Source organism: Aythya ferina (genome assembly GCF_964211825.1).
Source record: "Aythya ferina genome assembly, chromosome: 4".
Classification (NCBI taxonomy): Eukaryota; Metazoa; Chordata; class Aves; order Anseriformes; family Anatidae; genus Aythya; species Aythya ferina.
In genome coordinates, this window is record NC_140300.1 from 73,535,051 (window position 1) to 73,561,981 (window position 26,931).

Below are 26,931 nucleotides of genomic sequence, written 5' to 3' on the forward strand. Positions count from 1 at the left end.
CTAGATTTTGGGTTGCAAGAAGTATGTGCAATATTCAAAGAGTTTTCAAAACAGGAATTTGCAAATGAACTCTGAATGGCTCCTAAACACCATGGACCTCTGTAAGTAACTGAATACGCAATCACTGCAACTAATTACTACTAAGCAATATTATACTGAAACCTCACACCATCATAAATTGACATGTAAACTTTGGTAATGCTAACAACAGCTGCTTTATTAGAGTTATTGTGACTATCTATCAAGGCTCAATGTCTTATCCCTTTTTGTGTATCATTTTTCCCTGGTCAGTGCAGTTGAAAACCTCTGTCCTAGCATGCAACAATGCAGTAAGTGCTTTGTATTAAAACAAACAAACAAAAAAAAACAACCACTGAACTTTTTAATTTTTTTTCCACTTTTTTCCATGCTTCCAGATTTCTTCAGGAGAATACTTTAAGGGCATTTTATTAATCTATCGATTAATCCTAACACTAGAAAAAACAAACATGCTTTACTGAAAATTCCAACTTTTCTTGAAATGTAAAACAGAAGTTTTTGAATGACAAGCCTGTTATGTCAGGTTTTCAACTGCTGCTTATTTGAAAAAGCCTGGCATTTGAGAGAAAGACCTTAACCAATGCCCTGAGATTGTGCTGTGTGTTCAGCCCGTCTTCAGTCTGCTCTGATCACATCCAGCTCTGGTGCTTTTACTGCTCAAATGCCTCTGCATAAATTTTAAAGTTTCAGATATCCTCTCTTTCCTTCTGAGGTGTCTGAACAAATCTGGCTATTTAATATTTTTTAGATGTTCTAATCTTTGGTAATGTAAAGATTAAAGATGATACCATGTCCGTTTTTGGACTGTGCTACAACTTTCTTAATTTGTAACAGAAACATCATAAAAAAAATAAAGTTCCCTGGTCTTAATATTGCTTAGAAACTCCCTAAGAGACGTGTGATTGGCACTGCTTTGGTCCTGTTTCTTCAAGTTCTCCATTAGGATTTCGTTTTTGGAATGTACCTGTGTGATTTCTAACTTGTAGCTGCATGGGAGGTTGCTGACAGTGAGCACAATGCTAAGGAAGGCTTTGGGCAAATTCATCAAGGAAATTAATTACAAACCTATCTAGGTTGAATTTTGAGACCTGGAAATGGTGTTCATCCACACTTTATTAATAAATTCTGCACGAGCCCTAATTTGCTTTGCCTTTGTCCTCTGTTCTTCTGGTGTAAATCAAATAAATGAGCCTTGAAAGGTGAAAGCTAATCTTCCCAAGACTCTGCTGACTTGATGATGTAAAATGGGGTGTGTAAGTTGTGAATCAGGACTGCTGTATCTACCGTGTGGACTCTGTTGTAATGCCAAACGAGATCTCGGTGCCCTCATATCCTACTTCAGTTTGTTTGACAGCCTGAAGAATTGGTGGTTTCTGTTTGTTTGTTTGTTTGTTCTTGCTCTTTAGCACTGTGCTTCTTCTGGTGAGGTAAATAACAGGGAGGCCTGTGATAAATTTCACACATCTCCACTGTGATTGCTGAGGCCTATGGTCAATTCTCCATCTTAAGGTATTTATTGGCACTTATTCTTGGGTAAACCAAATTTCACTCTTAAGTACCATCATAACCTTTCCTCCAAAAAACAGCCTCACTTTTCACCCATATTGTTTCTGGTCTGTTGGTGAATCCAGCTCCTTGGAAGTCTGTTCAAAAACTTTCAGTATTGTTGTGTATCTTTTTAACTTATCTGTGCTTAAAGATGCTGTGTTCCATTCTATTATCCTGTTTCTGCCTTGAATATTTCAAGTCCTTTTGTAAAGAGAGAAAGCACAGAGGATGTTGGTTTAGACAATTAAAACTCATAGCTTCATAAGACCAGTGGATTCTGAGGTATCCTTTTTTTCCAAGGTATTTTCAGGGGGCTCACAGGGTAACATTGAGATAATGATGGTTGAAAAAATGTAATTGGCAAAAATTGCAGATATGCCTGACTCCTCTCATGTTATTAGGAGATTCTTTCTTTTTATCTCATCTCTTTTTTTTTTTTTTTTTTTTTTTCTTCCACCTATCTTCTCCCCTGAAATATCCTTATCCAATGAATGCCCAAACATGTAATTTTAGATTGTGGGCTTTTGGTATGTGAGCACGCACTGGTGGTAGGGTTTCTGTATAATGACTTGATAAACCTGTCAGGGTTTTACTAGTAATGCATAATAAATGTGGTTATTATAGAAAATACTCCTTTTCCAACAGTGGCTGTTGGATCTTTAGCAGGTTAGGAATCTTAATTCTTCTGTAATTCTCTTTCTCTCTTTTCTTCTCACCTTTTCTGTTCCTCGTGATTGATTAAGGACTTCAGCAGATTGTAGTATCATCGCTCTCAGCTTTACATATGAAAAAGATGCTAATTATAGATGAGTAGTTTCTTGTAAATATAGATTTTATTATTTTAAAATATTTTCTTAAATTTTTTAACCTGCTCTTGTAGTGATATAGTTCATTAAGTAAAAATGTCCGTTAATTAACCTAGGCTGTTGTTATACTACATCACCCACTCCAAAGCATCAGCCCAAACCTATACGCCTCCCTTCAGTCTTTTTTGTTTGTTTGCTTGTGTGAGGAAACTCAACACTATAGAACGTTTCTGGAAGCTGTTTGTGCATTCCTCCAAATGTCTCTAATGATGCAGCAGAGGGATCGTGTGGAAAGCCACAACCGTTTACCCCAAAGACCTGAGATAACACAAGAGCAGGCGTTTTCTGAAAGCCTCTGCTACAGTAATCTTCTAAAGAGGATTATGCATTTTAAACAGCCAATTAGGTGCGATTAGGAAGAAAACCTCAAACCATTCCGATGACGGGAGAGAAGGAATGCAGGCAAACTGACAGCTGTTAAATGGATGAACAAAGTACCATAAATGGTCAGGACATTGCAAGCAAAGGGAGAAGAATGGGTACATAAAGGGAGAGGAAGGAATAAGCAGTTTAAGGTCACAGTTTTGAATCTGTAGCAGATCTGTGCTCACCGGGGCCCCACACCAGAGCATTAAACTCTTTTGCCTTCTCTGAAATTGAAGGGAAAATGCTGCATTTTAAGTGACATATGAGCAAGCACAAAATCTAATTTAAAAAAATCTGAGTTTTCAACCATCTTTTTAATCTTTTCTTTCATTTACCATATGCAGTTTTAAGAAAGTTGTGAAACAGTATGCCAAGAAGCTCCCATTTCTTCTCCCCTTTATTCAGCAACTCCTATAACCATGGAGATACCCTCCCTTTTTATAGCTATTATTTACAATTTCAACATTCAAATGGGAACCTGTAAATACATTTATCAAGTACTGCTTAAAGTTTTCATGTAAAAGGCAAAGTTTCTGTTTTTCTTCTGATTAATCTCTGAATAGAAAACACAGTTGAAATTATATTTCTTTGTAGCTTTAGATGGTCTTTTCAGTATTTAACAAATTCTGTAAAGAACTGTCATTTTTGCAATGAAATTTTTCATGTTTGAGAAACAACACGCAGTGTTTGTGTTTGATTTTTTTTTGGTTCTTTTTTCTTATTTTATGCAAGCTAATCTGAGATTGGGTTAGGAACAGATTTCTGCCTATTGTTGTTTGCCTACTCTGCAAGCAGAGGACAATTTATATTTCAGTTTGTCTCTGAGACCTTGGCTGTTTCAACTACATGTGATATCTCTGTCCTGTGGTGTTGCAACCAACCTTTATTTTCCATTCCCCTTATGGAAAGCAAAAGCAAAGAAAAACAAAAAGACATTTTTGATTTCAGGAATTTACACAGAAGTGTATGATCTTCTCCTGATAGTCCTGATACATAATCTCTTAGAATTAGGATTTCCATTGGAAGCCTATGCTCAGAATTGCCTTTTTGGCAACTTGCTTTGATTTGTATTTTATTTTTAGGTAGTGTGTGCACAGACATATGTGGTGAATTTACTATTCCTATTTAAGAGTTGGATTTTTCTGTTCCTTACAGTTTGAAAACTATGGTAACTGGAAACAAACAAACACGTAAATAAAGCCATGCAAATTTGGTTTGTGATTTTTTTTTCCAGATGATTTTTCAGCAAATCGTGCTGAATTAGCAAAGAAAAAAATATATATATATTTAGTAATTGCTCAGGAGCAAGCTCATGTGTAATAAATAATGCCTTTAATCATTGAAATTTAATTTCCAGAACATGTCATACTGTTCACCTATCCATTGAGAAAGCTGTAAATTAAATCTGGGTCTCTACTGAAGTCATGGTTAACAGAGGTGATCCTCTGAAATCCATTCAAGATACTTTCCTCTTTTTCTGAGTGAATGTAGACTTGATTGCTAATGCAGACTCCAGTGGCAAACACCTTTTTCTAAATAAATCCCACATTGGATTTCTGCACCTCTCCTCTCTGGCTACGTTTCAACTTCCACAGTTTTATTACTAAAGTGGCACATGTATTATAAACTGCTAGGATGAAAGTCTATTAGCTGAGGTTCTTCTGCATCCCAGAGAGTGAGCTAACATTGAATATGGTAAATACTCTGTATTGTTTGTTTATTTTTGAGTTCTCTAAACAGTGAAGGTACAAGTAGGATCGTGGTTTTGCATCCTTTCCCGTTTGCACCTCGATGGAGCGGTTTTTCTATTTGTAAGGGCTCTGGCTGGGCTACAGCTACCCAAACTTCTCAGTGTTATGTTAGTGTCCTCTCAGATAGGCATGCGGATCACCTTGGTCTGTTGATTTAATGCATTCTGATTAATAATTTTTGTCATTGTGCTGTAGATTTGGCCAGAAATAAATTCCTCCTCTCTTTTTTTTTATTTTTTTTTTTCTTTCTTCCAGCTTCTGTTCTCCATTAACCTTGATGTAAATCAGGAGAAACTCCACAGAAGTAAACACAGTAATTCTGATTTAGGTACCACTTGGGATCCAAATCTCACCCAATCTGTAACTGTGGGTCGACCAAGACACAATAGTGTAAGCAAAAGATGTGCAACTGAATCACCTTTGTTGAATAGTCATGAACTGACTATCACTTTGTGGGAATTATTAAATATCAAATACTATAAGATTAATTTCCTATTAATGTGATTAATCTTGTCAAGTATGAGAATTTCTGTTCTTCATAAAACTGGGATAGTAGAAATTTGAACTTTGGCATTTGTCAATAATTTCATTTCTTGAGATTTTTCTCTGGGATTGTCTCTGTTTTATGTAGAACAAAAGTAACACATATTGCATATCAATTTACAGCATTTGTTTTCCACAGTGCAGTAAGGAAAGTCTTTATGATCTCTCACCAAACAAATATACAAGGAAAATAATGTGAAAAGGTGCATGCCAAAAAAAAAATAATTAAATCACCAACAAAACCCAACAAAGCCACATAGTTCTCAAACTTCTGCACTATGCAGCAGCTATTATTTGAGTTATCCATAAATAACAATTATAATCTTGACTGAAATATAACTGACTTCTGTTTCATTCCTGGCCAATAGATGAGCTCAAGATGTACACAAGTGTGGTGAACCCAAGGGATTTAGAGAGCATCATAAAAGCATTTTATTGTGCACTCCAATGCTGTCATCTGCAGCTAGCTAACAAATAAGAGAGGTTTTTAGTATAATCCACCATGTCCCTGCCAGTGCTCCTTGCCTGTTACGTCATCTTGCTTTGGGCCAAGCGTTTGTTTTCCCCAGATGGCCATTGCAAAGCTGCTGACAGCTCTTCTGACTGAGAAGCTGTGGCGCAGCAATCTTCCAATTCATTTAGCACTACTGACAAAGGAAAAGCTGTTGATATCCCAATGCGAAAGCACTTTATCAGGCATTACATACTGTCTGTGTTCTCAGTGTGTTTGGGGCATGATAAGTTATAGCACATGCTTTTTGACATTTTCCTGCCTTTCACTGCAGTGTAGGATTCCTTGGAGTTGAAATTGAGGTGGCAGAAAAGATGTAAAACGCCAAGTGTGACATCATCAGCAACTGGTGGCGGTTGTGGAATCATAAATAATATTTTGTAGACTTGGATGAAAAATAAATCCCCTGAAAGATGTGCACTGCGGTTCCACTTGCCTAAACTTTTGCCCTTTTACGCGCCTGAGTTGTGTGGACTTTTGAAACCGATACCTACCAGACCTATTAGCATCTAGAGAAGCTGTTATTATTCTGAGAGCACCAAAAGTGCTGGCAATGATCAATAATTGCTTTCCATCTTGTTCTATTTTATCCATTGAGTACAGATGGGTTAGGAAAACATCTAAGTACTCCAATTTTTGTCATAGCCTCACTCCCAAATTAGTGGGATGGGAAGAGGAAAATGCCTGCATGCTGCCCTGTGCAAGAGAGGCCTGGCTGACTGTAGGACACAGCGTGAGTTGCTCCACCTTGTCCTGCATGGCATGGTTGGGGCATTAGCAGTCCTTCTCACAAGGGTGCACCGCAGGCCTCACCTTCCTACTGGGGGCAGCTGAAGCAATCTGCTCCACTTTATGAAAATCAGATGCAGCTGTCAGGCTCCTGGCAGCTTGTTAATGTAGCCTTTCCTGAGAGGGAGTTTGAATGCATTCAGTTTAGTGGTTTGCTGCCAGTATTTATTTTATAACATAATTGTGTTTTTTCTTTAAAACAATCTACATGTTACATAATTTTCTCCAGGGTCCCACAAGCAAGTCTTTAGAAAGGTGAAATAAGTGCACATCTTTTTTTTTTTTTTTCTCTAATTTGATCAGGTCCATTAACGTACTGACGGTGATTGTAATTAATTTAAGGTAATTCCATTTGTCCTCTTCTACTGGCTGATTGAGCAGAAAATATCCAGGGCTGTTCAGGTGCTCCACAAAGGGTCAAGGAGTCACTCTGACACAAACAGTAAGTGGTCCTCCCTCTGGTAATCTGCCCACCGCAGTCATTAGGTAGTTTGAATTGTGGCCGTCAGCACCCATAGCGGCTCTGAGTAAGCACAATTATTTCAACTGTGTTATTTCAAGTGGGATGAATCTCGCTGCCTGAGTTCAAATTGGGTTTAAAACATGAAACAAAACAAAACAAAACAAAACAAAAAAAAAAAAAAAAGTAAAAAGTAACCCTTCCATTTCCTGATTCTCCAACTTCGCAAATACTCCTAGTTAATACTCCTAGTTTCTCCAGATCTCTAGATAAAGCTTCCATGGCTGAAAGTAAAAGATCCTTGAAGAAGATTTTTTTTCAATTCAGAAACCATTGTGGTGGAGCTGGCATATTTTCTAGTTGTCAGGTAAAAAGGTTTGTAAACCTGTAGTATAGGCAGCAAGTCCAATTATTCAATTGTTTCCTCATAAATGGTGTTTTTTCCTTCACTCTTCAAAGAGTAGAGTATTTGCATTACAGCTGTCTTTTTTTTTTTTTTTTTTTTTTTTTTTTTAGGAGAATGGTTAGGATGATGATAGGATTTAAACAAAAAAGTAATTTAATAAACGAGATGCTAAATGCTTAGACAATTATAGGCAATAGTAAGGCCTAATAGTAGCATCCAAAAGAAGATTTACAAAAAGTCTTTGCCAATGCTGAAGTAGGAAATGTAGCTCTGGAGCTCACTCTAGCTCCGTACCTACTAAATATCCATTTCTTCTTCTCCTCATTTAATCTTGTAATTTAGATTTTGGGGTTTTCTAGTGTATGGTATTCATCATTCAAATTCACTTTAAAACTCAGGGCAGTTGTACTTACAAGTATTTGTCAATATGTTCACATTTTTCTCTCTAACTGTTTCTTGCAGGGAGATTAGTAGGAGAATGATGGGATGAGTTTGTCATCCCTATTATATAAAATTGGAACTTCAACATATTACTATGTAAGTAAGTAAGCCCACAGAATAGCTATAAACAGGCAAAATATGAAATATTGTTTGAATTCTGAAATCAAATGGTCCAACCGAAAAGAAAACATGTCAATTTTCTTGTTTTGTTTTGTCTTGTTTTCACGTATTCCTTTCTGCTTCCAAACTTGATTTACAGAAAAGTATGAGCAAACCACTTGCACAAACAAAACTGTTTCATGTAGGATGCATTGTATTTTTAGACTATGTTTCTAAAGAAATGTTTTTTCTTGAAATGCTTAAGAAAGCCAGCAATTGGTACACACAGCATTTACAATAAGTGAGGAGCTCTTTTTTCAAAACCATAACCAGATCCAGTAGACACTGCTGGAAAAGATCTATGCAGAAGTTTTTCATGAAACTGCGGAAATACTTTTTTCTTTTTTTTTTTTTTAACTTATTCTAATGGAACTCCCAATTTAGAACAGTGACCCATATGAGTGACCTTGGTCCTTAATTCCTCTCACATGATGTACATTGCAATGTCTTAATGTTGCATCTTAACCAAAAAAGTGTGAGCTTGAGATGTGTTACCTTCCAGTATTCATACTAATATAAGACTGAGAATATTTCAATTCATAGTATACCTTATTAAAACTGGAATCATTTTGGATGTGTAATCCTCTGGAAGCTAAAGTTCAGATTGTTTGTAACGTAAACCCTTTTATTTCACCTGGTAGCTTATATAAATGGATTGCAGAGAACAGCTGAAATGTTATGTGGAGCATTTGATTTCCAAGTTTGACACACGCTACCTGAAATTCCCAATGTTACATGAACATCATCTTTAACTCGTAAGTTTTGAATTTTGAAAAGTCTGTTGTTCCTGGGTGGTCACTACAGAGATAGCTTCAAGCATACAAAATATAAAAAGTATGCATGAAATATGCCAGTATATTAAATTAACATCCTGCAAAAGCTCCCTTTTTAAAATCCAGATGCTTATATTGCTTTTGACAGACTCTAGGCGGTAAAGTTCTAACTTTAAAGAAGGGGCTTTCTGTTTCTGTTTTCAAGTTAAAAATAATGAAAGGAAAACATACTGAAATTCCCACATTATTAAATAAAACATTTAAGTGGCATGGGGCCAATCATTGTCACGCCATGAACAAATGCCTCACGGTAATATGTTCCATAACTGTTTGCTAAAAACTACCAATTTTAACACATTTGCACATGATTAGACACAATAAAAAGTTACTTATTGAAGCCAGTGTCACAGTAGTGCTACTCAGGCCCTGGGGAGGGAAACCTCCCTGCAAACCTGAATAAGAGAGGTGGTGTGAAATAAGTTCCATGCTGTGCAAACAGAGCGTGAAGACAGTCCCCAAGTGATCAGCTTTGTTCCTGTGGTCAGGAGTTCACAGCGCTGACACTGTCTGCGTCACCAGAGAACAGGACCACAAGGACGTGTGATGGGGAGGACTGGGCTACGTGACTGACAGGCTTGAGCAACAGCTATCCAAGAGCTGCTTGCAAAACATCCTTTTAAAAGACCCCTCTTTATCAAGGACTAGCCCACCAAAGTGATGCATTTCAAAATGGTTTGAGTTTCCTGTTTTTCTTGTAAGATTTCTGTGTGCATTCTTGTTTTTTGTAATAACCATAGAATTATAGAATGGTTTGGGTTGGAACGGAACTTGGTTGTCAGATAGCCCCAACCCCCTGCCATGTGCAAGGACACCATGTGCACGGGTTTTCCCAAAGCCCCATCCAACCTGGTCTTGAACACCTCCAGGGATGGGGCATCCACAGCTCTGAGCAACCTGTTCCAGTGCCTCACCACCCTCTGAGTCAAGAATTTATTCCTTTGATAATCAAGGAAAGAGCTTTATAGGCTTATGTCTTTAGCAGCTCACACATTAGCATTTATTTTTCTCACTGAACCTGACCAACCACGAAGTGGCCAACAAGAAACAGCTGTCTCTATTCTAATGGCAGAAGTTCAGCTATGCCACTTATGCTTTGCTGACTGAAGTAGTGGAATAGTGTTTTCATTATTTCAGACTAATTTATTCAAAGTATAATTCTGCATAAATACCCATTTAGATGTCAAATATTTTTGTTGAAACAAACACCAAAATTTACATTAGGCAATTCCCTTGTATCCAACCCACAGACCACTTGTGTTTTAGTTTTTTTCTTTTCAGGGCCTTTGGATTAAGAATCCATTGATGTCTTTCAGTTTTCCAGAAAGCATGGCACTTCACATCATCCATGTTCATGTGAAGTGAGTTATCAAAGCAGGCCTGAATTAGTTAAAAGTAGGTGTAATCTCCACAAACATATGGGAGCAAGTAAGAAAAAAAAAAAAAAAAAAAAAAAAAGTCTTCAGGGGAATATTTTGAGTATAAGTTAATGGCAACATTAGCAGAGATAATTTTTGCTTTGCAGTATCTGCACATTTGGATTCACAAGGGAGTTTCTTCCTACTTGGGATTTTACACATCTATCAGCTACTGTGAATCTGAGAAGCCAATCGAAACATTATATGACTGTAAGATGCACCCTTGAGGGTTTTGGACCCATAAATTAATTCATGCATTATAATCAGGGATAAACATTTCCTTCAAAAGAGAACCCCATGAATCCTCTGCTACCTCAGGGACTGAACCAAATTCATAAGATATCCAGGGTTATGATATATTTCATGGTGACCTTCTTACCTCCAGAAGGTGATAGAACTCTCCATCCCAGCTGCCTGCCACTTGCACTGCCTTCAATTTTTTCCCCAATCCTATCTTATGGGCTACTCAGAGCAGTCAAAACACTGTACAGAGAGACATGCATGACCACAGCAAGAACAAGCAGAAGGTGAGTTTCAGGGCATGCCACTTGTGCCACCCAGCAAAATGAGTCAGCTGCTATTTGCATGCTCCCCTCTCTTCACTGAATGTGCTGGTGGGATTCATGCCTGGCAGTTTCTTCAGCACTCCTATCTTTCATAGAATAAGGTGCTCCCATTAATAAATTCCTCCTGCCAACTCCCAGGAATAGATAGCAGAAGTGCTGTTACTGATATCTGTTAAGAGTCTAGAGTATGTGTTCAGCAGAGATGTTCTAGCCTGAGCACATACAACAAAAAATCCCCACCACCAACAAAATGTAAACAGAGCATTAACATTAAGAAAGATTAAATAAAACAGCCCTTCAGAGTGCTTCACAATTTTCTATGCTATGAAAAATACCTCCAGTCAAAAAGGAAATGAGCAGGCAATCTGAGCTCCATCTCCTAAACAATGTAGTAAGGGCAAGGCAGGTCTGGAGTCTTTACAGGACTTTTTGTATCTCACATTTTACACCACCACTATTTGTGTGTAAGAAACAGAGTGTTTGGATTCATCTGTTCTTAGGTGACAGAGGGGCTGAGGAGTCAATGTTTGATGTCAGGCGTATGAATAGCAGGTGTTTGCTTTCATTTCACAGGAGCTAGCCTCGCACTACAAAACTTCACAGAAAGCACTTGACTGCTGGTGCCTCCTGGGTGAAGGCAGCATAACCCACGCCAGGACTGCACCCTGGGTTTTCACGGGTCGCTTTGTTTAAACCTAGCCAGGAAAGGGTTGGCCCAGGGGGCTTGAAGCTGAAGAGGAAAGGAATGGATGCTTTCCAAAACTGAGTGTGTGCAAACTCTTTCTTGGCATTAACTTTCCCCCTCCTGCTGTTTCTGTTTCAGTTGGCAGCAGGGAGAAGTGGAAGAAGGCATAACAAACCCCACTCCTTCCCCCTCGTTCTCCAGCAGTGCACTTATTTCATAGAGACTCACTTCTCTGTGAAAATGTGCTTCCCCCCTCGCCCACTATGATTCTCAAAGGTCATACAGAGTGGGATAGCAGTGTTATCTTTATCCTATAGAAAGGGAGCCTGAGGCAGTGGAAGGAAAAAGACCCACAATCATCCTAAAAGCTTGCCAGCTTGTCTGTTGTGTGGAGACTCTTTTGGGAGGTAGTCCAAGCATGGCAGTGCGTGCTAAGGTGTGAATTTAGAGCTATGTTTTCTTCAGGCTGTTATGAGACACGTACCTGGTTAAGTACCTACTTTACAGGGATTTCCCAAAGGATAGTATGGGACATTAAAAAACAGAAAGCTCTCCTACCGCAGAATGTAACCGTATATGACTTTAGTGGCTGAGGGGCACTTTGAAGGAGTGAGTGTCGCCAAAAGGAATTAACCAACAAAAGCGATCCCGTGTGTTTTCTGGTGGTGCCAGAAAGTGGAGAAAACTGGGTGTGAATATTTTATCCACAGCCCCACTCATCTACTTATCACTTCGAACAACTGAGTGGGCAACATATTGAAGGTGAAAGATGACATTATTAGATTGGAGCAGCTTACAAGGAACTGCTGTGTTTGTGTGAAACTTCTTTCAGCCCTCTGTTCCTTGAGGGGAAATTTCATTCCTGTTGAGGGGAACTCTTCCACAGGGCTCAGCAGTTGGCAGTCCTTTAAACCTCCAGCTGGGCCCTTACAGGTCTTTGGGAAACACTCTCCAGCATCTGGACTCTCTAAAGTTGTCCTGCTGGAAAGTGTTGTCAGGGGAGTCTGCACTCCTTGCTTGTGGACTCCCAAGGAGGTATGGGGCCAACTCAGCCTAGCTGTAAGAGAAAACAAAGTTTTTTATTCATCCAGACTAAAAATCATGTTTGAAACAAAACTCCAGAAGCAAAACAAGAAATGAGTTATAGTCCTGGTAAGTTTACTAAATAGATAACCGTCCTTGTGCTTAAGCGTCTATGGAGTATATACATATGTATGAGCACATCTAGCTATAGGCTGAATATTAGCAGTGAGAAACAGTAAATGCAGTGACAGTCACGCATCTTAAAGAGGAAGGGACATAGGTACCCTCGTGCTGTTGGCAGCCCTCTCAGAGCCCTCCTCACGTCCATTTAATGATGGTATATCTGCACTGGCTGCTAATTATCTTCAGGGACGTTATCTTTAGGGAGATACTGCTATTGCTTGTGAAAGACAAGTGTGGAGATGAAATGAGATGAGATGTTGGGGTTATAGCATGAAGGCCATTATGTGATAGGAGTTACAGCAACATTGAAATGTTTGTTATATTAAGGACAGATCAGTCCTTAGGAAACAGTCTAAGGGATGACTAAGAGTGAGGCATGACCCAGTCATAATGTCCTAGATGCTTAGTAACACTTCAGTGCTGGCTGAGACTTGCAGCTGAGATCTAAAAGGATACAACCTACAAGCAGTGTTGACAGTGAGAAAAAAATACAGATTCTAGCGTTGTTAATAGCTTTCTAGTTAGAAAAATTGACATTGCTAATGATTCATGAACTTCCAATTTCAGCCGATATGATCTGTGTTAGCAACAAAATTGGGACTAAATGATGTGAAGTGCCTCTTAGCCATTAATACTGTTCAAGGAAATTGGAGGGGAGTGAAAATACAAGATGGCATTATAATGGAGTAACATTAATGCAAGCCTTAAACTACATTGTTCTTAAATACAGCAGACACAAACCAGACTTTAAACCATTTTCATATCTTGGCACTCTTGCCTCATTTTGGTGTTTACTAGCATAGGCCATGCATCCTCCCCATACAAATCAGGAAGATCATCTACGTTCATTACACCATCCAAGAGCCAGGTTGTTTGAAGTCTTGCATGGATTAAAAAAGGAGGAGCATCCTTCCCCTTTCATCCCGGGATCATCTGCAATGACTAGGCACTTTCAGTCAGTGTAAGTCTTTATGGGAAGGAACCTGACAAAGTACTAGAGGCTTCCAAACGATAAGAAGAGGTGCCTTCCTCTTCATTGCTTGGGCTTGCAGACTTTCTTTGGGTATAGCAGAAAGCACTCCTGGGGTAAGGTGTCCCCTCGTCCAGAGGTAACTTAATGCAAAATAGGGAATTACAGCAGACCCAGCAGGGATTGCAACATCTGCTCTACTCTGACACTCTCATTTAGGCTACCCTTAAATCTTCAGGTGCTCTTATATGTTTGACATTTCACAGACAGAATTTCCTTAGTTAAGATTTTTTTTCAATTTTCCTTTTTTTTTTTTTTTTTTTCTTCTTTTAATTTTTAAGGAAAGATAGAGAAATTGCATTTTGACCGGTACTGAATTTGAAGAGTCTGAACCAGATAAGAACGCCCAAACCAGATAAGAATGAGTGAGTGCTGATCATTTTCTCATAACCTTCTTCATAGAACTCTTCGGTCAAAACAGCTGAGGACTAAAATTATTTATATTCTGATTCGGTAAGATGTCAGCTTGCCATGGAGAACAGACAAAACATGAACTAAGCAGTGATTGTTGTTTAACTAAGAAATCGTGTGATATGAAAGGCACTACTTAGGATTTGTGTGACTGTCATTTAGTTAGTACATGAAAAATACAGAGAAAAATGTAATTTCAAATCAGTAGGAACAGCTGGAGTCAGAGGAAGGTTTCCTTTTAAAGAGCAATATTTGATATAGGTACTCAATATATATATTTATATGGGATAAGTAGGCTTGGTGAAATGGCTGTGAGGCCTTGTCTGGGGCCTTGAATAATCGGCCCAGCTTGGAAAAACCATTTGTGTTGTAGTGGGAGAGTGGCTGCCCTGAGACTTGCTCCCCTACAGCCTATGAAGCAGAGATGCCTTTTAACACCTGAGGCTTTGGCTCTGAAGTATTTCTGATGCAGTAGGCTTGATGCACCTCTCTGCATTTAAGCTCTTTGGAACTCGAAGTGAAAATGTTTGTAGTATTTTGTAACTGCAGTGTGGATTTATTGAAGTCTGCATCATATCTTCCTCTGTCTGAAAAAAATTCAGATGGCAAAATGTGCGTTTAAGGACTGTGCATTATTTTCTCAGTGAACTGTTATTTCTATAATGTTCTATGATTTTTACTCCTTAACTCATTTTGTTGATCGCAGAGTAGGTCTTGTTGCTCAATATAACCAAATTTATTTGAAACACTTGAAGAAATTCACTTTGATACTCTCCATCTTTCTCGAACAGCTCATTATAATTATAGATTATTATAGTCATACTTGATGCTTATGTATTTCATCTTAATTTTTTCCCAAATGCTGGAAGAAACATCAGCTGGTATTAGGTAACTTAACCTGATTCCAGTTGTCTTATTCATGCTGAGGAGCAATTTACTGTGGAAATAATTCCTGTTTTTATTAGGATTGTTTGTGAAGTTATAAATCTACAAAGCAGCATGTGGGGGGGAAACAAAACTGCACTTTGTCTGATCGATGTGCTCTGACATTTCCTCTTTGACACAGTCTGGCTGTACCCTGGGACCTCCAAGGGCCACCCTGTTCCAGATGTGCCCCTTGACCAGCCTCCAACTCCCTGTTTGGACAAGGCTCTGATGGAAAGTGTGGCTTTTCCCTCCCCCCTTTCCATGGGAAGAAAACCAGGCAAATAGGCTGGAAGAAAGAGAGCCACGTCATGCTCCAGCTGAGCCCTCAGACCAGGTAACTGGAGTAACAAGAGGCTTGTCTGCTGCCCAGGGATAGCCTAAATGCTGCCTCTTTACTGAAGTCTGTGGATGTTTCCTTAAGTATGCTCTAAGGACAGCTTCTGTGTGAAAGCTATGCCAAAACCAGGTATTTGTTCTTAAAGGTCTCAGTTCCTGATGGCCATGTTTAAGGTTTCAGCAGCAGTGAGCTCTGAGAATTCAGATGGGGAGTGCTCAAAACTTGTGAAGAAGTTACCTTGTTCTGAATACTCATGCAAAGGGGCATGTAAAACAGTGGTGGTTTTGGAAAGTATGGCTCTGTTTCGAGCAGAACAGTCAAGCTGTAACCAGACACTATCAATCATGCTCTACTTTTGGGGAGGACTAATACTCCTAATCTTTCTGGTTGCCTCAGAAGTTTATATAAGAAGGAGCTTATTTTTCCCCTTTTCTGTTTTCTGCAATAATGTCAACCTCCTCTCCGCTCTGTGTACACAAAGCGTGTGATTACTTTGAGGGAGATTGTTGGAGGGAAGGGGAAGGAACTAGAGCAAGAAAATGCTTATGAGAATGATGTAGGAGCTTGATTTCCAAATGAACAGCAAGATATACTAATCAGCTCTGAGGACAAGACTCCCACTGCCTCCACCTTGCTTGTTAGCAAGGACTGTGTCTGCTTCTCCCTGAGCTGATAAAGTCTGGTTCTTGATAGGTTCAGAAGAAGCCCAAGAACTTCCTTGCTGTGAAGTTTTCCACCTTCAAATCCTGGTTTGTTTTCTTTAGATTAGGAAGAAGTGAATAAAAAAAAAAAAAAAGAAAAATATAATCTCCTCTTCATTATGCCTTAACAAATCATTTTGAAATATCACTTACTTGGAGATGTTCCTGATGTAAAATAATTCATTTGAATCCTTCAGAATTTCTCTACATTTGATTTTCCATTTTTCAAATTATACGAGTGCTAAGAGCACAACTGTAGTCTTCTTGAGGGCGAAAAAAAAAAAAAAAAAAAGCCATACGAAACTTTTTTTCCCTCCCCTGCAAATAGAACATTCAAATTTCTCAATCACCTGTTCTGACCTGATATTGATTTCCTTCAGTATTTCTTCTTCCTCCTTAGGGAAATAAATCTGTTTCTGGTATCTATCAGCCATTCTTCCCTTTGATAAAAAGAATTCATATAATTCTTAAGTAATGCTAAATCTTCTGTCAACAAATTAGTCTTGTCATCAGCCATAAGGGGCCTCATGATCTTCTTGGTGACCTCTTGCTTCTAAAATACCTGGGAAAAAATCCATGCTTATTAACGTGTGTCTATTCTTGTAGTGTTTGTACTTTTATTTACAACTTTTTATGGTGTTGAGAAGCAAACTGACTAGGTTTTTTTTTTTCTTAGAAGAAAACTGAGAACTATAAAAATATCCTGTTTATGAGTATGATGTGAGACGTTTCAGACAGAAAATGAATATGTAAGGTTAATTCAATATATGAAGGCTAATTCAGTAAAATCAATAATTTAGTGGTTAGAGTGCTAGCTGGAGATCTGTGGATTTTATGGGATCTGGGACCAAGTTTCTGCCTTTGTCGCATTCCAAATAAAGAGCAAAAAATCTCTAGATAATATAATCAGCCTTTTTTTTTTTTTTTTTTTTTTCTGGTCAAATAAATACATATACAAAGATGATCACCACTATAGAGGGAAGTTGGGGCTAAAACCATCTGTATGTATGACCCAACAGTTGGGTTATTGACTGTTCTTTCTACCAGCTTTGACCAATAGTTTAATCCAGAATTTTTTTTACATAATAAAAAGATTTTGACACTTTCCCCTTCCCTCGGGGGCAGGGGGGGGGAGTTTAATTGAAAATTGAAAAATGTACCTTTTTTTTCCTCTCTCCCCTTGCCCCAAGACATCACTGGAAATTTTGTTTAGTGGATTCAGGATTTCAGTTTTATTGTTTAAGATCTCTCTACTCCAAGCTGCTTTGCATTGCTGGAGGCATAAACACAAATAGTCTCCATGACTAGAGCAATAGTCTTTTCATTTATTACACTTAAAGGATGTGTTCTCATGTTAGCTCTAATTTCATTTTCCGTTTTTTTTTTTTCTTTTCCCTATGATTTCACATATACTTAACTGCTATTCCATAAACCTTTCAAACTCTGTCATGTTTTAAACATGATCGTGTTGCTTACATTATTTTCATCTCTCTTATTATTTTTAACATTGTTTGTCATTTTTCACCAATATATTTTCCATGAAAAAGTACTGTTTGCTTGTAGCTAACATTTAAATGGAACTGTCATACTTAATGCTTTTGTAATCTCTGGATGCACTGTATTGGCCTGAAGCTGCTTAAACTTAGGCCTTATGCTGTTGTAAGAGTACTTCTGTCAGGTTTTCCAGATTGTCAGTGGTGTGGGTTTGCAGATTTACCTCTTTGTCTCCAGCCTGTGTCCAACTGATTCTTAAAAACTCTGTCAAAAATTGCTATCATTTCACAAATTATAAAAGAAAGCACAGCTCTATACCATGTGCTCAAAGCTATTGCTTGATTTATTTCTTCCACTTAATATGCCCCAGATTATATCCAGTACTTGAATACTCCCATTTCTACTTAGGTTTCTGTCTCCTTTCAAACCCATATTACTTTATCGCTGCCTCCTGCTCAGTTCCGTACCATCTTACTTCCTTTAACTTGGGTTTTGAACCTTGATAATTGCAACCAACTGGTAAAGTCTCCTGGGGTTCCTGTCTCAGTAAATTTTACTTCCATTTAGCACCTGGACACATTCTCAGCCTTACCCACTCCTTGGATAGTAGTGCTGTGCACAAGGGAGGTTTGAAGGAGCAGGATGGGGAAGTAACTACTGCATTTTGCTGTCTCTTGGCCTGGGGGATATCATAAGCAAAATTAAACGCAAAGTAATTGCATTTAGTTATTCATATACAGTATCAAACACAGGCCTGAAAGCTTTGTTTTGTTTTGGTTTGTTTTGCTTTGTTTTGTTTTATTAGGAATTTCCTCTTTTCTGAAATCACGGTGTTGGCAAGTTCAGTTTCCCTGGGTTTTGTCCCAAACAAGTGATGGGCTTCTATTGGTGTTTGGAGAGCAAGTTGTCTCTTTTACAGTGTGTTCTCTGATGGGATTTCCTCTGCTGAAAATCAAAAATGTTTTCAGGCAGGGATATGAAACACACTATTCAGTCCTACCTCCAGAGAACTTGGCCACAATTTTCCAAAGTTAATTAAGACCTATTTTTAGATAACTAGAATGATTTAACATTAAAAGTCTCAACTTTCAAAAACTGCTGAACAGGTGTTCTTTTTTTTTTCTTCTTATAAAGGTGTTGATCTTATATTTTGATGTGAATTAGAACTATTGATGTTCAGCACTTCTAAAAAAGTATGGTTTACTTTATCTTACAAACCTCCGCTATTTCTGCTTCTTTTTTCCACCTGAAATCCACTCTCAGGCACAGAATCATTGTCACTGATGTACAGACTACACTGAAACAGTCATCTGCCTATCTGTGTATTATACCTCTTCTTGTGCTTTTTTTTAGCTCTAACTACAAGATTCAACCAGATATATTTATTCTTCTCCTATAAATAACTAAATTGGAAAAGCAGCAGCTAAAGAGCTGTGACTTCAATTTTAATAGTATCATCCGTGTTGATTTAAAGTGTGTGATACATCCATCAAGTAACTGGCTTGTATGCAAGCATGAACAATTTCTTTAAATACTATTTCACAGTTGTGCTGCCTGAAAATAAATATATATATATATATATATATATATATATCATTCATTAAATCCAGAATCTGTGAATCACAATATATGCTTTCAGATGTGTTTGAGAGTTTACATTAGCTGTAGCTAATAAGTGTAAAATACAAATCCTATCTCATTAACTTTGGCCATGCATGAAAACTTCTGTATTAAACACTTGTCTTTTCCTGCCACGATTCCTGGTTGTGATGTCATAAGCATGAGCTGGACATGACAGGGAATTTAGACGTCAAATTTAAATTCTCTGAAGATAATTTTGTTCTATTTCTCCCTGCCTCCCTTTCTCCTTCTCTCTCTCTCTCTCTTTCTCTCTCTGTATTTGTTTGTTTGTTTGCTTGTTTTGTTTGTTTGTTTGTTTTCCATTTTCCATTAAAATATTCCCCATGGTCCCTGGCAATTGAGGCACAAGTAAGAAGTAAAATCAGGTGCAGGAAATCTGCAATGAAAGTCTACAGCATCAAAGAGCAAAAACCAATACTTGCCAATGAAGGAAGAAAGCCGTTGGAAAGAAAAACAGAACACATGTCCTGTAGAGCCAGTGGTACTCACTTAGACTCTTGTCTTCCCCTCCCTCCAAGATTCCTGAGCACAAGGACAAATCAAAATTGACAGCAGGCATAGTGAAGAATAATGTGTCTTCTCCAGTGCTGACCACTCTGATAACACCTGTCAGGTTGAAAAACCTGAGGGATGTGACTGAAGGGGAGCGGCTGGAAATGTCTCATGTGGAAGACCAAGAGCCATGGCAGAGCCTCTCTCCTGAGAGCTCTTACCATCTACACTGTTCTCATGATGAGAAAGTCCTCCAGCCATCTGCAGAGAAAAGAGCAAGCCAACACGTGTGGAGGAGACTGCCTCTCTGAGCACTATGTAAAGACTGTGCTCTCAAAGCTGGCCTTGCAGACATGCTAGTGAGAGGAGAGGCATTTCCAAACTTGCAGTGAGTGCATTTTGGATGGTGGAAGCTTTCCCCACTGCTATGGCTCTTGCCAAACAGCTCAGAATTGCTCAAAGAGCAGTCAGTGTTGCAGACAGAAGAGAACTATAGGCTTGTTTCTGAAGGACTTTCTGAAGGTGGCCGGTACAGATAAAGCAACTTCTGCTCAGGCATAATTCATATAGAGGCATGCTGGAAGGGTACATATGATTCAGGTGATGCAAAGCTGCACTATTGCTACCAGAAAGCTAATCTAGGTGTGGGTTTAGTGTAATATGAGCCAGCAAAAGACAATTTCCCTAATGAAATCCTCTGGAAGGGAGAGCTCACTCAACACAAAACAGTGTTTATATTCTGCTGTTCTAGTCTAGTCTGGAGGGTAATTACATTTTATGGGGTTAACATGTATCAAGGATCTCATTGAAGGTCCAATAACAGTGTTTACAGCTGTCAACTGTATTGACTGAAAGCACTGATTGCCATCTCCAGCACTACCAAGCCACTCAGGGTCTCCACTCAAATCATTATGGACAACGAACATAATAGTCACGAGCTCTTGGGGGCTTCCTGTTGGAGAAGGGGCATTTTTAGCTTCTTTTCAAACTAATTAGCCTTAGACCTGTGGCTTGGGTATGGGCCTCAGGAACTCATTTGATTAACATTTTCTGTCTTGTCCACAACAGAGTTAAGTGCTATGAACATCTTTTCAGAGAAATAATATTTTGAAACCACATGAATGTTTACCCAGAGCAAGAGGAAGGGGTGAAAACATTGTAAAGGGAGTTTGTAACTCCTGTGCTGTTGTTTTCTGAAAGGCTGTTCTTGGATTTTGCTGTATTTGCCCAGCTCCGATTATGCTTTAATATTTCAGTGTGGAGAAAATAAGTCTCTAATGTAAGAATGCAGCACTCAAGTGCTCTTTTCTCAACATTTATGTATATATGTGCGTGTAAAATAAATGAAACCCTAGTTTATATTAAGGGAAAAGATATTCTTGGTAACGTAAATTGGGAAGTAACTGGGGGAAAATGGCTCTCTTTAAGAAAAGTAAGCAAAGTAGGTGCAAGCAGTGACTTTAAATTGGACATTAAACTAATCCAGGGCTATACTTTAATAAAGGCTAGTGCTGGGAATTCTTATGGATTTTCTAGCTCATTGCTGGGATGACAGAGAAATACAATAAATGTTCTATTACTTACACAAGCTGCTGGTTTTCAGAAAATTAGTCACCAGTGACCTTTTACCCTTTGTCTTGCTCTCTTTCTCAGTAAAAGTACCTGATCAGAATCAAATGCAGCCCTGGTCCATGATGACATTCCTCCAGGCTGCACGGGGCTATGCACAATCAGTGTGAGTAAGACTCTTAGCGTGGCATCAGACTAGCTTATTTTTCTCATTGTGTAACTGTAATATTGGGGTTGCAGAGGGGGGGTGGGAGGGGAAGAGGAAGAAAATTACCTTTTCATCATTGGTTTTAACTGTAGAAGAAAACAAAAGTAAAATTCTAAATTTCTTACTAAGGAATGAAAGCCCAAACTGTAAAACATAACCAATCAGACTGCTCAGAATTAACATCTGAGAACCATGATATGGCTTGGTGAAATCCTGAGCCTCACAAAGCACAAAGATTTTTATTTGGTTGATATTTTTTCTTCTTTTCCTGAGTATCAAAATGTGATGTTTATAATCCCTGCAATGAGGCACAGACTTTCGGTGAGGGGGAGGGGACTATATTACTTGGTGTGTACCAGCCCTTTGGTAGAATTATATTGATTAGTTTTCCAGTTAGCTGTGAGACCTCCTTCTGACCCTATTTTCAGGGTCAGTAGATCATAATGCAGAAGTGCTAAGAGACCAGTATCCCTCCCCATATTGCTTTTTGAAGTGTGTATGGACCAGAAAATCATGTTATATATATAGATATAATGTATATATATGTATAATATATATATGTACAAAAAGAGTGGGGCTGGACTCTGCTCTGCAAATGCAGGTAGAAGTTTCATGTCAATTATAATAACATTTCGCTGTGGAAAGGAAATTCATCCAACTTCTACTATAAAGCTTTAAAACTGACATTTGTCCTAAGCCTTGGTTTGTTGTTTTCTTTTTTTTGTTTGTTTGGTTTTTGTTTGTTTGTTTGTTTGTTTTAAATAGAATAGAAATACTTTGGGATTCAGCACAGTGAGGATGGGCATGCCTTTGTGAAAGAGAAACATGCACCTGTATTTGAAATTTAACTATTTTTCTGAGATCATTAGCTTGAGAACTATCAGACAAGAACAAGGAAAACAGGGTTACGGAGCTCATCCCCATTCTCTGAGGATGTCCCACGAGCAATCTGTTGACTTCTGTCTTGTATTGTATGTCATCCATACATCCCCCTAATTAAACAAGAAATCATTTGTCAAAACTTGCTGCACTTTTCATATCCAACATTTTCCATGGCAGGTGTGTAACAGACAAAGAACAAGGACAACATGAAATACCTAAAGAATGCTTTTAGTTGCTATTTTTACTTGCTATTTGAAGCTTACAGTCGAAATCCTTGGTCCTGTAAAAGGATAAGGACCGGAGTCAAGGACTCAAATATCCTCACCCTAACACCAGGACCCTCCAGAATGCTTTTGAACTCCGGTGCTCTCCGAGTGTGCTGTAACTGTAGGAGACAGCTCTAGTGGTCCGGTAAGAGCCAGGCTGCTCTTTTCGTATTAAGGAAAAGGAGCTTGACTTCTAGCAGCTGCCGCCCCTGGTTTTCTGCATCTCCTTAATTGAAATCCAGACCACAAGGAGCTAATTAATATATTCCATGTTACTCATGAAATCCCCATCTGGGGAAAAAAAAAGAGAAAAAAAAAAAAAAAAAGAGTGAGGTGATGTGTTACAGGCCAACAGATTGTCCCTCTCCTTTTCCCCAGCATGGGCTCAACAGGTCTTGCAGAGAGCATGCCAACATCACAACATGTCCACTGCTATTAGTGAATAGATACTGCTCTTACATCGGCTTTTCAGTTGTGTTCAGATTTTAGTGTTGGCTGATGGAGATGGCAAAGGCTGCATCCGTGCAACATCTCTCTTCTCCCTTACCTCATATTCACACAGGTTTATGATGTTGGCTACCTATAGAGATATGATTCCATATTTAGTTATCATGTCAATATTACACAGAATTTGAACATCTTTCTTTGTTAAATATATGTATTTTAACTGTAAAATATTTATAAACCCACACTTAAAGGACAAAGATTATCTTCTCCACTTGTTTCTCTGCTGAAACAAAGGCACTTTCTTTTTCCTACTAGTATCTTTACATACCTGTTTTCTTCAGGAAAATTTTCCAGGATTCCTAAAGTTTCCGAGTAATGGCTAAACAATTGTCATCATGGCCTCCCTGCACCTGCGTGCTAATCAGATCAAATAACTTCCAGAGAGAGTCAGATTCGTAACAGAAGTGAGCTGACTCCGAAGGACTTGGGTGCCGTAGTGAGCAGCTGGTCCTTCTCCAAATATTCTGGAGCACAGGTATCACAGAGCAGGCTGTCATTACATCCAGCACGTGTGCCGTCAGTGTTGAAAACAGGCAAACAGCTGTTAGGTGGATAAGAGTAACCATATTCCCTGCAAACACACTGCTTCATTTCTTCACCAGTTGGTACTCAAGGGACCTTTTCCTGTTGTGATGGTCGATAGCCCTTAGTGTGTCAAAGGGTGTGCTTATGTCACTAGTCACTTGCAAAAACTACATGATTTTCTGATGGGTTTTGCTACTACATTTTTCTCTGTGAGGAACATGCATAAATATTAATGAAAATGTTACTAATTTACCTTTTTCCTCCCTTTCTTCTAGCAGTAAGAAATTATTTTGAATGGCCTTGGCACGTTATATCAATTTGATTGCAAAATTTTGGATTACTGCCTCTTTTACCAAACATTTTTCTTTTCCCTCCTTTTTTTTTTTTTTTTTTTTTTTTTTTTTTTTTTTTTTCCTGTCAAGAGCTTGTGAAGCATTCAGCTAGCTGGTCACTCAGTTGCTATCAAGTAGTGACCACATTAGAGGAAGCTGCAGAGCCCTGGCACCCTTGGGTTGGGTGACACTTTCTGTTTCGTAGCTGTGTCATCTGTGCTCTCCACTCTGCAGGCACAGCTGGGTAATTGCTTCTGGTTACTACCTCAGAGTGTGTGAAATCAGAAATCCATGTGAGGCTCACCTAATAAAAAGACAAGGTACCAACCAGCTTAATAGGCAACTATATAAGCAGTCATGTTCCTTACTCTGCTTCAGGTGAATTGTCTCACTTGACTTCAGTTACTCGTACTCTTATTGTAAGGCTTCCTGGAGGTTCAGCTGACTTTGCTAATCATTTATCTTAAAATCAACAGTGGCTTTACTTTTTCACCTTCAGCAAATACTCTTTTTTAGGAGCTATATTTATGTTAGTAAGGCTGTAAAGAAGGAAAAATGAATTATGAAAATTGCAAACATTTTTGTTTTCTTTTAAGGGAAAATACATTTTGTTTAATTTTGCCACTCACCACCTCCAAATAAAAGACTGAGAGGGTAATATCCAACCTCCTTATCTTGCTTTGCTATAGCTCTTTTTCACACTTCTGCAGGGCAGTTATGACAAATTTGAGAAACAGGAGCATGACTAAATACAGGTAACCATCAGTAACAGAGGGAAGATGTAAGCAACTGAAGATGGCCACTCCAGCCTCAATTACATTTCTGCTGCACATCAGCTACTTAACACACCATCCCACATCATTTCCTACCTGCAGATCAGGAGCCTAATAGCATCCTGCTACAGGTCTAAGACAAAAATTTAGCCTTGCTGACATATATTCTTCCTAATGTTTCTTTGCTGCTAGCAGAGGGTAATCCCAAGTAGAAGTCTGGACATTTCAATGTCTCTTTGGAGAAGCCCCTCCAGGTCCAACATTCATATTGGAAACTGAGCTCTTTGGGCAAAAATTTACCTTTTTGATTAATTTTTATTCTGTGGAAATTTAAAATGAAAAGTATTCTTTGTTTCTACAGTTTACCCTGGAACATTTTCTTGCTTTAATTCAACTATTTGAATTTAGTAATTGCGATCTGAAAAAGTGGGTATAGTTGCTTCTGTGTGAGGAAAGTCTTTTTATCATAAATTCCCAGTAACAACTTCTTCCTTCACCTTTCTCTGTTCTCTAACTCTGTAGATAATAGAGTGGCAATTATGGTTATTTAGGACCTAAGCCTGAAAACCCTTAATCATGTGGATATTCATTGCTCCCATGGTCTACCTATTCCATTGATCGTGCTAGTTTATTTTTGGTAGGATCAAGTGAGCGATTATAAAACAAGTAAAAACCACAGAAAGGTGACAGAGTCAATTTAGAGTACAGAGCAGCGCTTACATCCTGCTGCTCATGGATGCTACCCCACATAAGAGACACTCAATCATAGTTTTAAAAGGCATTAGTCCTTTGGAGGAGCTGGTGGGGATGCCTGGGACCCCTCCTGGGTCCGGCTGTGGGGTTTGGGGCTGTCTGCTGGCCCAGCCTTGTGCAAGGCAGATGAAATGAAGTGGCATGCTAGTGTGCAGACCAAGCAGGATCAGGAATGGGTCCCAGCCAAAAAAAGTAAGGATTTGAACCTAAATCACAATCCAAACTTTCCCAACGGGAGTGTTTAGATTCAGGGCCATCTCCTGAAATAAATAATGAATAAATAAGGTCCCGTATAGATTTCTAACCATGTCACTTTATTAACACTATAGATTTTTCAAACGCAGAGGGGCTGTAAGAATTGCATATACATTTCATTAGTAGGGAATTTATGGCTACAAGATTGCACTTAAGGTTTGTGCTAACGCTTTATGCACCCTTTTGACCCAGTCCCTTTACTATATTCTGCCCCAATATTATTTTTCATAAGTCAGGAAACGTTTTCCATATGTTTTGCAGCATTATCCAAAGGGAGTTTGCAGCTGTACTGTTCATACTTTATCATGTTCATTCTGACTGAAGTGCAGACCCCTCCTAGTGACAGTACCCATCTGAAAGATCATAACAACGCATTTTTGGCACATTATTGTTCTCCTTTTGTGTCAGGCCTCCTCCACGGAACAAAATTGTTTCACAGTTTTTATTAAAATTTACTATAAATGAACAGCTGAAAAAATAAACAGAAAAGTCTGTGTGTATCTTATTTACTGTCATCACAAAAAGAATATCTGTGCTGGAACATTATAACATAGCCTAACAGCCAAAACTAACTTACAGAAATAAGCAGAGACATTAGAGAGGTTGAAGGCCACAGGAGTTCATTATTTTCAGTAAGCTTAAAAGGCAACAGAGGGGGGTGGGGAAGAAGAAGGGGGAAAAAAAAAGCAAAAGAAAAGTTATGAAGGTACATGGGAGCCAGGGAACTGCGGGAGGGGAGGGCTGAAGTAGGAACTCCTGTGGCACAGGGCAAAAAAGGGATGAATGCACCAGTGCCGTAGTTGCCATGTCTTTCTACCAGCAAGTTAGTTTTCTTGTGGAAAAATACATTGACCCAAGAAGCTCTAAATAAAAACAGGTCCATGAGTTATTTCAGCTGATTTTAGCCCTCCACTGTTTGATCGTAACATCTGAGCTCTGATATCCCCCATCATTCTGTAGAAGACATGAGTATGCTCCTATAATTATGGCTTTCAGGAACTGAGTTTAGACTGAAAATGCACTTTTTTTTTTTAGGAGAATTTTACAGCCATGATGTGGGCCAAGCTGGGATGTGGTCTAAGAAGCTGGACCTCCGGTGACGTCTTCTTGTGCCTCTCTGTGCTTGTGCGTGCTTTCAGCGGGTCTGAATCTGATCTGCTCGATGCGCTTCAGTGGAAAGAGATTTCTAATAGTAACTGGAAGCAGATATAGCCAAGGAATCAGTTTTAGTAAATCCCACTGAA

General features: G+C 38.7%; 1 long non-coding RNA gene across 1 annotated transcript; it reads left to right on the forward strand.

The window, feature by feature from the left end:
• LOC311435697 lies at nt 1-26,806 on the forward strand. The gene is made up of 3 exons (XR_014692320.1): nt 1-101; nt 15,092-15,286; nt 26,723-26,806. It is a non-coding gene; the product is annotated as an uncharacterized lncRNA (long non-coding RNA).
• Nucleotides 26,807-26,931: the final 125 nt, after the last annotated feature.